Consider the following 14,868-nt stretch of genomic DNA (forward strand, 5'->3'; position numbering starts at 1 on the left):
TTAGTAGGTCGGGACACGAAAACTCCGTTATAAATTCATAACTTCTTCATCCAACGTCCGTTTTCGCCTATCTTTTTATCGTTTCACTAAAATTGATGAGATCTACGATTCTAGTTTAGATTGCTTCGGCTAAAAACCGCTCGATCTCAAATCGAGTATTCGGGCTGCATACTGCTAAGCTAAAACTTAGAAAAATCATAACTTTCTCATACGAAGTCAGATTTGGACGTTCTTTTTATGCATGCTCACGGTTTAATGAACTCTACGGGTTTCGTTTAGATCGCTAAGGCTAAATATCGCTCTAACATAAATTCACTATTTACGTCGCGCTGTGTCATGCCAGTTCTGTCGCGAAACTTCGACATGTCATAACTTCTTCGTTATAACTCGGATTTTGGTGTTCTTTATATATGTACGGAATCCTTGTAACATATACTACAACTTAGTTAAGATTATTCCTTCAAAATAATCTTCCATAAAAAAGTCATTTTTGACGCTTAATGTCTCTAAATTGAGTAGCCCTGATCTACGGGCGTTACATAATTGGAGTACCGATTTGAGATGGTGACATGGAGGATTCAGGATAACACTTGAGGAAAGTATGGATAGGTGTGGAAGGTAGTATTAGGACCATACTACTAAAAGCACAGGATCCATACTCGAATCGAGGTGAGTCACGGAGAATCTAGGAAGCTTGCGGATGAGGATTCTTGGGTATGTTCTGATTATTGTAATGATGCTTTTTAGTATGGTGATGAGCACTCGTGGAAGAGGATCTGGTTCGGGCTCATGTGCTGGAACTGATTCAATTGATGAGTGGATGCAGGAGTTCCCAGCGTCGGAGATCACCCACATTATTTTAAAACAGACTCTTGTGATCTTCGGTTCGGTCAAGGAGGGGATCATGGAGATTTTGGATGAGCATATGGGCACGTTCCGCACTGAGATTATGGCTATTATGGGAGCTTGCACTCTTTCCTTCCGTGATTTTCGTGCTTGTGGAGCTCCCGAGTTCTTTGGGGAGAAGGACCCCATTTTTAGTAGGAGGTGGTTAACGGATATGGTTAATGCTTTGCGAACGATTTTCTGCCCCGTTGGGTCAAAGGTCAAATTTGCTTCATGTCTTCTAAAAGGCAAAACTCGATATTGGTGGGAGCATGTAGGTTTCACTTTAGAAGGCGAAGCCATTGAGGCGATGACTTGGGATGAGTTTTTTTACCTGGTTTAGGGTGGACTTTATCATAGCCATTGAGGTGCAACAGTTAGCGAGGGAATTTCAGGACCTTTGCCAGACATCTGCAACTGTGGTGGAGATCACTGCCAAGTTCCGGGAGAGAGCCATGTTGGTTCCATAGTATGCCGCAGACGAGGAGATGAAGAAGAAAAGGTATCATGATATGCTGTGAGACGATATCCAAGACTTTGTTAATTTTTCAACTAGTTGGACTTTGGAGAACATGATAGCTAGAGCCCGAGAGTGGAAGATCGATTTAGAGCACCTTGAGAAGAGGAATCCAAAGCAGATTTAGGTCACAGTGGGCCAGGTAAAGAGACCCAAGACTCAGGATTCATGTTTGGGAGGCCATTAGGGTTGGGAACCTTGTGCTAAGTGTGGCAGGGCCCATGAGGGAGGTTGTAGGGAGATAGGAAGAGGATGTTTCAGTTGTGGTCAAATGGGATATTTAAGCAGGATTGGCCCCATGGATTGGTTCCGATGTGTTTTTACTGCAACCAGGTGGGCCACAAGAAGGCTGATTGTCCGATGTTGAGGGGTGGAGCAGTGAGTGAACTTGCTCCAGTTACTTTAAGTATCACTGATGGTCATGAGGGCAGAGCAGAAGCCCCAACGGCGAGGAGTCGAGCATTTCAGCTTCAGTCATGGGAGGCCATTGTTTCATCAGATGCTATCGCAGGTATGTTATCTTTTGTTTTCTTCATGCCTTATTATCCATATATTTATGTGCTTTGGAATCATATTCTTGATTGTGTAAGGCATTATTTTTTGTTTAGTTCTTTGTTATTGCATGGTTGATATTATCAAGTATTGTTATATGCCATTTTCGCATGTCGAGAGTTATGAGTGGGATACGTCTTGTTGAGTTGGATTTAGATGGTCATGTAGTTTGTTGTGGGCCATTAGTGGAAACAATTTTGGGGTATCACTTGGAAGATCAGTAGACAGATTATCATGATTAGTTCAACAGTTAAGTCAAAGTTCAGAAGTGTTGCATTTCTCAGTGAGGATGTCAATCGTTTATGGAAGAAATTTTGAGCTTGCTTGCGACTCTTACTAGGGAAAGAGTGGTAGCAAGAGGATGATGATGATGGCGGTCGTGTGAGCTTGTTTAGACATCAGAAGTGTCAAAGAAATTTTGAAATCGTACCGGTTGAAGATGGTTAGGATTGCATAAACCCTTTGGTAAGTGGGATGTTGGGTTGGTGATCAGTCAGTTCCAGCAAGGGAATTTATTATTCGTTGTTTTTAGTAAGGTTGGCAAGGTGTAGTTATATCCAAGTGCGGGAGAACCGTTTGGATTGCTAGGAATAAAATTAGGTGTTGAGCCAAGGAGAGTTCCACATCCTAGTCGAGAAGGAAGTCAGTTCAAGTGGCAGTCTGGATAGAAGTCGAGCAAGGATGAGGATCAAAAAAAATTCAATGATAGGTTGGCATATTCATAGTAACGCATGACAGATGTGTGATTGGATCCAGGTTGAGGGTTGTGTTAGAGCCTCTATGTTTGTGCTTGTTTGATGAAGACTTTAGGGTTCGAAGCATGAACCGAACACCTGATTGGGGGTATAGTCAGATGCGGGTCCAACTCATGATGATCGTGGTTGGCTTGGTAGTTAGAAAGTAAGACCATAGGGTGAGTCCATGACAGTATGGAAGTGTTGTAAGACTATGGGGCAGTCATAGCATTTATAAGGTTGACAGAAAGTTGTGGGAGTGTTGTAAGACTACAGGGTAGCTATAGCATACACAAGGATGATAGGCTACCATGGAATTGATGTAAGTCTGTGATGTAGTCATAATATTCACCAGATTGAGGTAGGCCATGGTAGGAGTGGTCGTTGGCCTGAAAGAGGATCAGCGCATGCCTGGGTTGAAGCGGATTGTGTTTTCAGAGGATTGCTCTCTTTTTGGGTTGAGGATCGTATGATAAGAGATGAGGCTAGGCCTGTAATAGAACTCGTTTATGTGAGACCCGTGGGCAACGCCCGTTCTATTGTGCAGGTTTGGTGAGACCCGTGGGTGAGGCCCGTAGGCTTATGATAGGGTGGGTGAGACCCGGTGAAAATTAGCTTGAGCAAGGTACTAGATCATGTTTAGAGTGGGATGACTTTGTGGTTAGTGGTTGGTATCAGTGTGATGGTTAGGCTAGGGTAGCCCTTATCAGGTAGACTCTTAGTCAGAGCCTTATGGTGGGACTAGGTGTGAGATTGTCAGTCTCTACTATTGATTGGGGAGTTTATATCTCAGTTCAGTGGAGGTCACCAAGATTTCAGATAGATGCAAGCGCGAGTCTTTGGATTTCAGAATGGGAGTTGTGTTTTGGGTTGGAATAAAGGGTTGGGACTCGCATTGGGAGTCACCTTTTCTTTTATGAAAGATCTTTTTAACAACAAGGTATGGTCAAGAATTATGCCTGCTAAGGGTATCAGTTGGACAATTTAGGATTGAAAGGATGTCTTTCAGTTCAGATTGCAAGGAAAGAAGATCTATTGATTGTGTTTCAGAATGGTTCTGCATGTGAGGAGATCAGGTAAAGTTTTAGGGGTTTCAAACTTATAGCAGTGAGGTGCTGGTTTTTCCATATTGTAGAAGTTAGTGGATCATTAATTCGTTCTCCATTAGGGCGTATGAGTACTTCTTTGATTGGGTTTCGATGGTAGCATTGGAAGGTCGCTATGAGTATGAGTCAACTTTTCGTCGAAGCAGGGTTTGATAGGAATTGGATGGATAGTCTGATTTCCTGGAAGGTAGTAAGGAGTGATTTTGAGGACGAAATCTAATTTAAGTAGATGAGAGTTGTAACACACGGTTTCAATTCGTCCCATAGTTTGGGGCCGTAACCCAAAGATCAATTATCATAAGGCTTCGGGCCTTGGGGAAGGAGAGGTTTAGACCCATTTGTATGTGGGTAATGTAGATTATGTGATCCAGGAGTTTGGTTTGTGCTTTGGAGACTAAGTGTATAATAGGAAAAGTGGTGTTTCAGACTTCTTTTATGAATTAAGGATTTTAGTTCGATATGTTTTAAGTAAAAAGTAATTAGATAGGGTTGTAGAGCTCCCCAATACCTTTCTGTGGATATAAAGATCATCAAAATAAGAGTTGAAACAAAGAAGTTATGACTGTTGAAGTTAGGACCGTTTTGGGTTAAGCCGCATACACTGGGTGTACTAGGGTATCCCTGAGTACGCTGGGCGTACATGATCAGTGCCCAAACCCTATTTTTGTGGTTTGAGCCCCATTTAAGCTCCTTAACATCCCTAAAAATATTCCATTCTTAGCCTCCACCTATCCAACACCCTCCATTGAAACCCTAACCCTAGTTTGAGCCTTGTATAACCCCTCGTTTATTTAGTAAATAAATAAACAAATTAATGAATGAATCGTAGCCCTAAAATTAATAATTATATAGCAAGGTGTTGGTCTCGAGGAGTTAACTGTCATAATTTTAGAAGGCGGGGATTTAAGTGTAAAATCTGGACTTAATTTGTAAGTAATATTGAAGGCAAGGACTAGATGGTAATTTCTGGGACTTCATTTGAAGAGATTTTGGAGGCTAAGGGGTTGTTTGGTAAATTAGGGATCGAATTTGAGAGGAATTACGGAAGCATGGGTGTAACTGTAAATTTTGTACCTAAATTGTAATGGATTTTAATGCCAAGGGTTTAAATAGTAAATTTTGGGCTAAGATTGAAAGAAAAAGGGAAGGGAGAGGCTAAACTTGTCATTATGGAGGTAAGTTTGGGGGATCGGGGGATATAACCCGTCACCCCTCCCGCTTCAAACCCTAACCCTAAAGAGAGACAGCCGCCACCCCTATGCCTCCCACCACCGGCCGCCGCCACCATTTAGCTAGTCGTTCTCTAACCAACCAAGCCACCAGCAAACCATTGTTGCTGGCAAAGGCAACCACCATGGGTCCGCGACGTACGAGTTAGGAAGACCGGAGTGATGTCACCGCTGCACCACCACTGTGAGGAAGACTAAGCCACCGCCAGAAGCGCCGTTGTTTTCTTCGTTTTATGCTGTCATCGCTGCTCATCGCAGGTAGGTGATTTGGGTTCGTTTTTCAAGGAAGGACTTGTCGGTGGGTGTTGCTTCTTGACGAGGAACCGAAAGAAACCACTGCCACCACTGTGAGGTGGTGGCTTCCATCCTAAATACGTTGTTGTCGCCGCCGTGAGCCACCGGATAGGTGGCCGGAGTGTACACTGCTATCAGAAGTGTGTGTATGTGTGTTTTGTCTAGCCGGAAAACCAAGAAAAGGCCACCACTACCACTATGAGGTGGTGGCTGCCATCACGTGTCGCCGCCGACCACCGCTAGGGTGGCTATGTGTGTGTGTGTGTTTATCTAGTTGTGTATGTGTTTATTTGGGTTAAACCATTGTAAATTGTAACTAGTAGCTAGAATAATGAAAAGAAAACTCTTAACCACCACCGTGAGGTGGAGCCGCCGTATTGGGTGGCGGTGTGCCTTGTTTGTGTTTTGATTCGTTTGGGATGCTTGGACTAGAACCATAACCACCACCGTGAGGTGGTGGCCGCTGCCGTGAGCCGCCATTGACCACCACTACCTGAGGTGGTAGTGGGTGGTGACCAACTAGTGAATACCTAATGGGCCTAGTGAAACCCTGATGCGCCTAATAAAACCCTAATGGATCTAAGGACTTAGCTTTTGGGCCTATTGGGTTGGAATCCCTAATTTTGGATATATTGGTTTGGACTTACCGGACCCACATTTGGACTATTGGAATGGAATTGTGAATTACAGCCAATCACACCATATAACTTATCTAGTAGAGTGATGGACTTAATGGATTAAGTCCTTAATGGGTTAAGTGAGAAACACTTAACCCTAATTGTCATTTTATGTGAAACCCTAATTTCACTTGGGCCTTGAGTTGGGCCTTTCCATTGGGCTTTGGTGATTGGCTAATAATGGGACATTCAAGAACAACTTTATAGACTAAGAATATATGAATGGGCTTTAAGGTAAGGCCCATATGAGGGGTTGGGCCCAATTTCGAAAATTAGGCCATAGGTGGGCCATAATTGGGCCTTCATCATTATGAGATGTTGGGACATTAGAAATGTCAAATGTTGGACTGGACTAAATGGTTGGCCTTAGAATAAGACCACGTAATGGTTTGGGCCCAATTTTAAAAATTCGGCCATATGTTCGCCTTTGATTCATAATTTAACTTTTAGGCCTTTGGATTGGCCCTTGATTTGAATCAAGCTAAGATAGGGGTAAAGTTGTCTTTACCCTAAGCGTGGACTTATGATATTTGTGTTGGAACCAAAATATTAATTGCGTGTTGTTTTGATATTGACAATTCGGGAAGCTGCCATCCAGCAGCCAGAGTTTTGCATGCGGGACTTCAACAGAGTGAGGTGAGTTACCTTCCAGTAGAATTAGGTCTTAAGCCACAATGCCAACCCACTAGTAGAGTTTTTTGATAGATGATTATCTTTGTGATAATCATCTAGGTTTGCTACTACCTGGTATGTTTATGTGTTAGCATGATATGATGTTATGTGATAGTAGGTAGTAGGGGAATAGTCCCCGAGTACGGTCGTAAGGACCAAAGGGTAGGTCGGGCACCCTAGATATGTCTGACAATATGTTTTTGTTATGTTGTTATGTGGTAGTGGTAAAGGGTGAAATAGTCCCCGTAACCGGTTGAAATAAATCGGAGGGTAGGTCAAGCACCCCAGAATTGCTTGACATGGGTAGGTCAGGCACCCCAGAATTGCCTGTCCAGGTAGGTCAAGCACCCCAGAATTGTTTGACATGGGTAGGTCGGGCGCCCCATAATTTCCTCGCAGGGTAGGTCGGGTACCCCAGAATTGCCTTGCAGTATGTTTTTTATATGGTATGTGGTATGATGGGGGAACCATTAAGCTTTGTGCTTACGGTTTTCAGTTTTGGTTTCAGGTACTTTGTTTTCAAAGGAAAGGAGTCGGCTCGATCACAGCGCATCACACTATGTTTTCCATACATGAGATCATTGGGATTCTACTCCGATATGGTTTTATGATAATATGTTTTGATTACTGACACTTGGTTTTGACATGAGATATTATTATGGTTGTTTTTATTTTATTGGTTTTATAATAACCTAATCAAAAATGAAATTTTTGGTCTTGGATTTTGGGATGTTACACCTTGTGAACAAAAAGAAGGTGTTTTTAAGTGCTTTGAAGTGTTCTTGGTGCATGTTGGAGAAGAAGGAGCTCATTGGAGAAGTGTTGGTTGCATTGGAGCTTGTAGATGTAGACTTTGTTCACCTTGATCTTTCTTCTAGATGTATAAAGTTTGAATCTTGATGATGCATTTGATAGATCAAGCTAGTCTTGGGTGTTATGAGCTTTTGGTCACTTTAGTGCATAAAGTTTAAATCTTGAAAGTTTGTGACCTTGTTATGGATAAAGTTGGAAAATTTATCCATCTAAACATCATATTGATTCGGATCTAAAGGATTGAGACGTGAACTTAATGGATTAAGTTGGAAAAGATGCACTTTTGGTCCCTTTGAGACTTAAAGACTAGATCTTGGTTGTTTGGACCATTCTAATGGATAAAGTTGGAAACTTTATTCATAACGAAGCTATTAGGAACCAAAAAAATGTAATCTTGGTCCTCAATTTTCCTCCATACATGGGATGTGTTAATGAGTTAAGAAGTTAGGGTTTTTGGTATTGAGCACTTCCTAGCCATGCAAAGTCATAAAGCCAGAAGCTTTCTGACTTAAGATGTTATTTAGGGACTAGATCAACCTTTGGTCGAAAAGAATTAATGGAATAAGCTCTTAAAAAGAAGAAGTGAAGTTAGCCAACATACGTTGGGCGCACATTGGCGTACGATGCACATACGTGATGCGAGGCCTAATTGTGGATCTTGAGTACGCCAAGCATACAAGATGAGTACATTGGACGTACTCAGCTGAGTTAACTAGAATGACTTTTGAACTTTTGACTTTCGACTTGACTAGGATTTTAACTAACTTGACCTAAGGTTATTTTGGGTATGTTGAGTTGTTGTCTGAGTTTTGGTTATTATTTATTGAAAAGGTGATCGGTAGAGTTTGTATTTGGAGCAGTGTGTGGTAGCAGTTATTTCGCCTGACTGTGAGGTGAGTTTCCTCACTGTACTCATGGGTCGAAAGCACCAATGACGGCCCACTAGGATTTGTTATGCTAGTTGTCTTTTTGACTCTTACATAGTATGTTGGGCTAGGCCTGTTTGTATGTTGGGTTGGACCCATGGATCAGGAAGGTCTAGGTCCAATGTATGTTATGTACGACGCTAGCTGTCTCTGTGACTCTTGCATGGTATGTCGAGCTGGACCCATTGTATAAGGGCTAGGCCCATTATGGTGGGTTGGGCCTAATGTGAGGGCTAGGCCCAATGATATATATGGTATGCGGTATTTTGGGGAACTCGCTAAGCTTTGTGCTTATAGTTTTATGGTTATGGTTTCAGGTACTTCCGGTTCGAAGGGGAAGGGACTGACTTAATCGCAGTGTATCCACCTATGTTTCCCCAACTTGATTATATTGGGATTGTACTCTGATAACTGTTTTTATTCTAAAATACTTTTGAATGATTGGAAAAAGGATAATTGGTGTTTCTGGATGAATTAAAAACAAATTTATTTCCTTGTAATTTTCGGGATGTTACAAAATCACAAGGATTCAGATAACAAGAGAAATGGGAGAAGATCATCAAGATTATGGGGTGAATGTTGGATAATCTTGATGGGTATGGGTTAATATTTAGTATTTGTTTTATTTACTTAGCTTTTTGAATAAAGGGTGACCAGGTCATTGGAAGTGTATGTGTACCTGGGTGAACTTGGTCATCAAAGAAACCTATTCTCTAAGAATAGTTAGCTTAGTTCTAGGTTGTTTTTTGCTTATTTCTGTTGGATATGTACAAACTATATCTAGCCTTTGTTTTTCTGAGTATGAACAGAGTGCAGCCTTTGAGTCCAAAAAATATTTCATCTCCATCTGTTTTTCTTCCATTTTATATCTTGTACAACAGAACATACTTACATGTTCTTTATATCTTATTTGTTCATAGGTTTGTGGGAGGGCCAGAACCTACAACACCACTTATTTCAGATTCAAATTCTAACTCAAAGACAATGGGGTTAAAGCCTTTATATGTATGTTTATTTAGTTAGATTTAGTCGCCGGTTATTAAAATTGAATAGTCATTTATTAGATTGGTTGAAAATATGGTACATACATTTATGGAAGGGGGAGACCGCGTGTGTGTTTATGTAAGATTTGATTTTCATGTAGAGAGAGAGAGAGAGAGAGACCGTGTAAGGGATAGCTGGTAGGTCCAATTATATTGTTATTTACTTTTAATTTCTAAAGCATTAAAAATAAGATGAAAAAAATGAAAAGGGCAAAATTGTCCTTTCAAGTTTATTAGGACCAAAACTACAAAAAAAGAAAAATCTTTGATTTTTGACCTTTCATGCAAGTTGAAAACTTTTTAGACCATGTCTACAGTTTTTCGCAAACCATATTGACTAATTCTATAGTTTTGTCTTATATATATAATAAAAAAACATTAACGGAAACGATGAAACAGTATATTTGATAATTTTATTGACAAAATTTATGAATTTATCAATAAGTTATCTTAATTTTTTTAAGTAAACAGTTTTTCATATTTCCTTTTTTTTGTTTGTGCGTCTCTTGCTCTTATGTAGGGTGTCAATTTATGACACGATACGACAAAAATATACGAAACGAAACGAAATCGGGACGAAATCAAAATTCAAATTCGTGTTCGTGCCATGTTCGTGTCAAGATTAAAAAACATGATGTCGTGTCGTGTCGTGTTCGTGTTCATAAATCGACACGAAATTTACACGATTAAGCATATGGTTGTCGTGTTTTTCGTGTTTGTCGTTTTTGTCGTGTTATATATCTTTAAGTATGAATGAAATACACTAATAGTTATGTAATATTATCTTTGTCATGTCGTGTCGTGTTGTCGTGTTTTAATTGGTTCGTTTTCGTGTTAATAAAAAAAAACACGACATCTTGTCGTGTCGTGTTCGTATCATCCAAAACTTTGTCGTGTCGTGTCGTGTTAGACAAGAACACGACACGACTGCCTGATTTGACAGCCCTAATCCTATGTAATCTAAGGTTGTAGGTTGGTGGGACATTTCTATACCCCAAACTTACTAGGTGTTAGATTTTTCTATTTGGGCCGATTCTAAAGTTATGCACGTTGCTTCTAGAAAGATGTTTGATGCGGTGGTGAGTGTTATTTTATGAATAATCTGGAAGTATCGTAACAACTTGATTTTTTTAATGGTAATTGGTAAAGCCCAATCAGGGTGTATTTTTAGATATTGTGACGTATTTTTATTATTGGATTATACATAAAAATACTAGCTCAGGATCGTTATAATTTCAATCCCCATGCAGCATTTTTGTAATCTTTCTCTAGTTTTTTACTAGAGATTTAATATATACCAACCACTTAAAAAAAGACTTATAAACTAGAAAAAACATCATAAATGGTCCCTATGGTTTCTCAAAATCTGATGTTTAGTTCATGTGGTTTAAAAACATTATAAATGGTCCATGTGCTTTCAAAACTTTTGACGATTGCTCCTTATTGCTAACTCCGTTAAGTTTTGTTTGTTAACTGAAGGGCATTTTCGTCATTTCACTACGACAGAGACCATTTATGATGGTTTATCTTATTTAAAAAAATATATATTTAATATATAAAGGGTCCTACTCCTCTCTCTCTCTCTCTCTCTCTCTCTCTCCAAACTACCCTTCATCTTCCCTCTTTCAAACCTCAAATCCCAGTAAAAATTAAGACCTAAAAAATCGTGATACACACATATACACCTTCCAGAAAATCGAGGTCTCTCTCTCCACTTACAAGAACATGTCTATGTAAACGGATCAAATTGAAGAACATGGGAGAGTTTTTCTTGGGTTTGATTCTTCAAGTGGGTCAACGAAGAATGCACATATATGTTTCCATGTTGAAATAAATGCCTCTAGTGCATCTTTTATACAAACAATAGGATGCATTTCAGATTTTGCTCATGTAAAGAAATCAAAATCCCAACAAAAAAGGTCTATCATTTGAATCAACATAAATGGAAGAAGTCACCATGGTAAATCCACCTCCCCACTGCACCCAGTCCCACCATGCTCAAAAACTGCCAGATCAATGTTGATTTCTACATCTCAGGTGAACATACTGTGGTGGTGGTTGATTCCGTCGAACATACCATAGAGAGATAGTGAAAAAACTGAACACTGGATCTTGTAGATCTAAATGCATGGTGGAATCCGGCGACTTTCTAAATTTGATTGGACTGTTGAATCAACGTCATATACCCGTTGTTGTGTGTAGGGAAAAGTCGCTCATGATCCCCCTTTTCACGAAGGTCTACCTCGTTGTGGAACAGAAGCAAGGATTAACCTGGTTAGTTCATCAACCTGGAACTATCTTCGGTTTTTCGCCTTAAAGCATGATGAACATAATCAGTAATTTATGCGCATATGCTACAATCTGTAAATGTCACACCCCAAAACCAAGAACGGCGGAAACGTTCAGGGGTGGAGGACGTCATGTGAAGTATCATAACAGTGCAAAGTAGTAAACAAGCAACAACATCATCCATTGCATTAAAAGTAAAGTTTTAATACATGTGTGTTCTTTCATAGTAATAAGACACCAACATATGTAATCAAAATAAAAGACGAGTCTTGTCTGTGCTCCGTCTTCTCAAAACCTAGTCATCGTACCTGTCTACTGGTGACCTCAGAATACAAGTTATTTTGAAAGTGTAGATCAGCATAAAGCTGGTGAATTCATAAGTATTTAAGTGTCATTACTCTGTTTTGGAAAGCTGTTATGAATGCTATGTAAATCTTTGGATGAAACATTTAATATAAGTGTGAAAACCCTAGAAAAATCCCATATTTCCTACTAGTATAAAAGTGGTCTTCTACCAAGACCTGAATGTTTTAAAAGTATAGATGGTTTTTCCCCTGTATGACTATTATTAACAATATATAGTCTACCTCATCGTTTATGTGAACGTATCACAAAATAAAAGTAATAGGAAAAATATAATCATTTAAGTATTATCCTTTGGTACCAGGATAAACACGACATGGTAAATGCCAAATAGTATTAACCATAGGCATCCGTAGATGTGCATTGTCCTTTGTAGCTAATAGCAGGGTGTAGGAATTGTTAGTCCCGTAAAGGTAACTTCATAAAGTATTAACCGTAGGCATCCGTAGATGTGCATTTACCTCTGTTGCTAACAGCTAGGTGTCAGAATGGTTAGTCCCGTATAGTATCCTTTTGTACTAAGATAGACAGATCTAATCTACATGTATAATATGTAATAGTATCTCATCATATAGTATCTAGGTACAAGTATCCATGTAAGTGTATCCATGTAAGAGGATCCATGTGAGTGTATCTCTTCATATAGCAGTTAGTATAGACTCATGAATGAACTGACTTCGGTGAAATTCCTTGTAATAGGAATAATGTTTTGTATCTCCTAAACTATCCTTATAATAGTTTACTCGAATGTAATAGATGTCCAAGAAGATTTATACACCCTTGCTACCCAAGAGTGTGGGAACTGAACGAAGAATGAATGCTCTCATATCAATACATATATATATATATATATATATATATATATATATATATATATATATATATATATATATAAACATAAGTGTATAGATATTGTTTTGATCAAGAAGATGAAAGAGGTTTTGTAAAACATTTAAGAGTTTTGAACAATAAATAACAATGACTTGATTTCATTTTATAAAACATTTCAAAAGTAATTCATTTGATAACAAAGTATTTTGAGACAGAAAACCATTTCATGCATCACATTTTGAAGTATGTGAAATCAGTTGGTTGAAAACACAGTTATAAATCACATGTGATTGATTCTATAACATACTGTTTTCTACTTGTATCCCCCCCCCCCATTAAAGCATTTAAAATCATTTAAAACATTGATTAAGGGGTATGAACTCACCTGTAGATGGTGGTTTGGATGAACTGAATGATGTAGGATTGCTAGGTGTCAAGTGAAGACTTGTACACACTCAAAGATCCTAGTTAACATATAATAACACATATATGTATCCAATTAGTCTTTAAACTACTAATTGAAAAAGTTAAGACATCCTAAGACATGTAAAACACCTTATATAAGTGCTACAAGTCATAAGGATTGCATCTAAGTGTTGTAGGACCTTGCTATCGTGTTTGGGGTTCAAGGGTAAACTCCCTTGGAGTTTACAGTTTTGTGACCATAACCCCATGGGTTTACGGTCTTAAACACATGATTTTATGGCCGTAATCTCATGTTCTTTTGACCATTTGTCGTTTTGAAGCTCTACAAGCCATTAGAAGTATCCCTTCTTCATGCTTAAGCCTATGGAAGTGTTTAGGGCACCATTTCACTCCTAAATGGAGTTTACAGTCCCTGGACCATTTCCCTTTGGGTTTACGGTGGTAAACCCTCATGGATCATGGTATTTTGATGTTTTCAAGTCCTATACACATTAAGGAGTGGATCTATGCAAGTTACCAAGGCTTAGTAAAGGGCTAGGGACATTTTGGCACCTAAAGAAGGGTTTACGGTCCAAGGTGTTCTTGGACCGTAAACACCTTTGATCTTGGTGTTTCTTAGTGTTTTCTTGATGTATGGAAGTGTAACAAGCTTTACAATACACTAGGGTAGGATTACTTACTAGTTAGAAGCTTGAAAGGTACCAAAAGGCCAAGAACAATAGTTTATGTTCTTGGTGTTCTTGGTGAAACTTGAAGATTAAACCTTTCGGAAAGATTTCATGGATAGAAGTGTGTTAAATCACTAGATTAAGTGATATACTAACTTGAAAGGGCTAGAAACACTTACTAGATTGAAGATCTTGAAGAAAACTTGGATGATACTTGAGAGAGTTTGAGATTTGGATCTTGAAAGTTGGAAAAATGGTAAAAATAACTAAGTGTTACCTTTATACCACTTTCCTTTAGGGTTTACGGTCGTAAACTCCTTGTTTAGGCCGTAAAATCTAAACTTTTGAGGTGTCTGGTCTTTATTGTTGCACAATAAACCCTAGGGCATCTTCTTTCCTGATATTTCCTAAAGTGTTAATCCTGAAATACTCAAACTTATTCCAAAAAGTCTGAAAATTAACAGTAACTGTTCGGACTTCTATTGACTTGACATGCTGTACAGAATAGAAATTTCGGGTTGTCACAGTAAACACGAAGGGATTCCATTAAAATTCCTAGGGACTAAGGAAGCCTGAGATCATTACTCTGATGTTTTAGATGTCGATTTCATAGTTGAAAAACATATATGGGTCGGTAATGATGGACCAAAGGAAGAAAGGTATGAACGAAGGGTAAAGGAAGAAGGAGGCATTGGGGTGGGTTTTGTTTTTTATTTTTTATTTTTTTTATTTATAGAGAGAGAGAGATAAGGGGGTGGGACCCTTTATATTTTATATTTAACTTTTTTTAAATAAAGAAAAACATCATAAATGGTCCATGTGGTAGTGAAATGATGAAAATTC

This window comes from Lactuca serriola, chromosome 3, assembly GCF_051521515.1.
Source record: "Lactuca serriola cultivar US96UC23 chromosome 3, Lser_US96UC23_V15, whole genome shotgun sequence".
Classification (NCBI taxonomy): domain Eukaryota; kingdom Viridiplantae; phylum Streptophyta; class Magnoliopsida; order Asterales; family Asteraceae; genus Lactuca; species Lactuca serriola.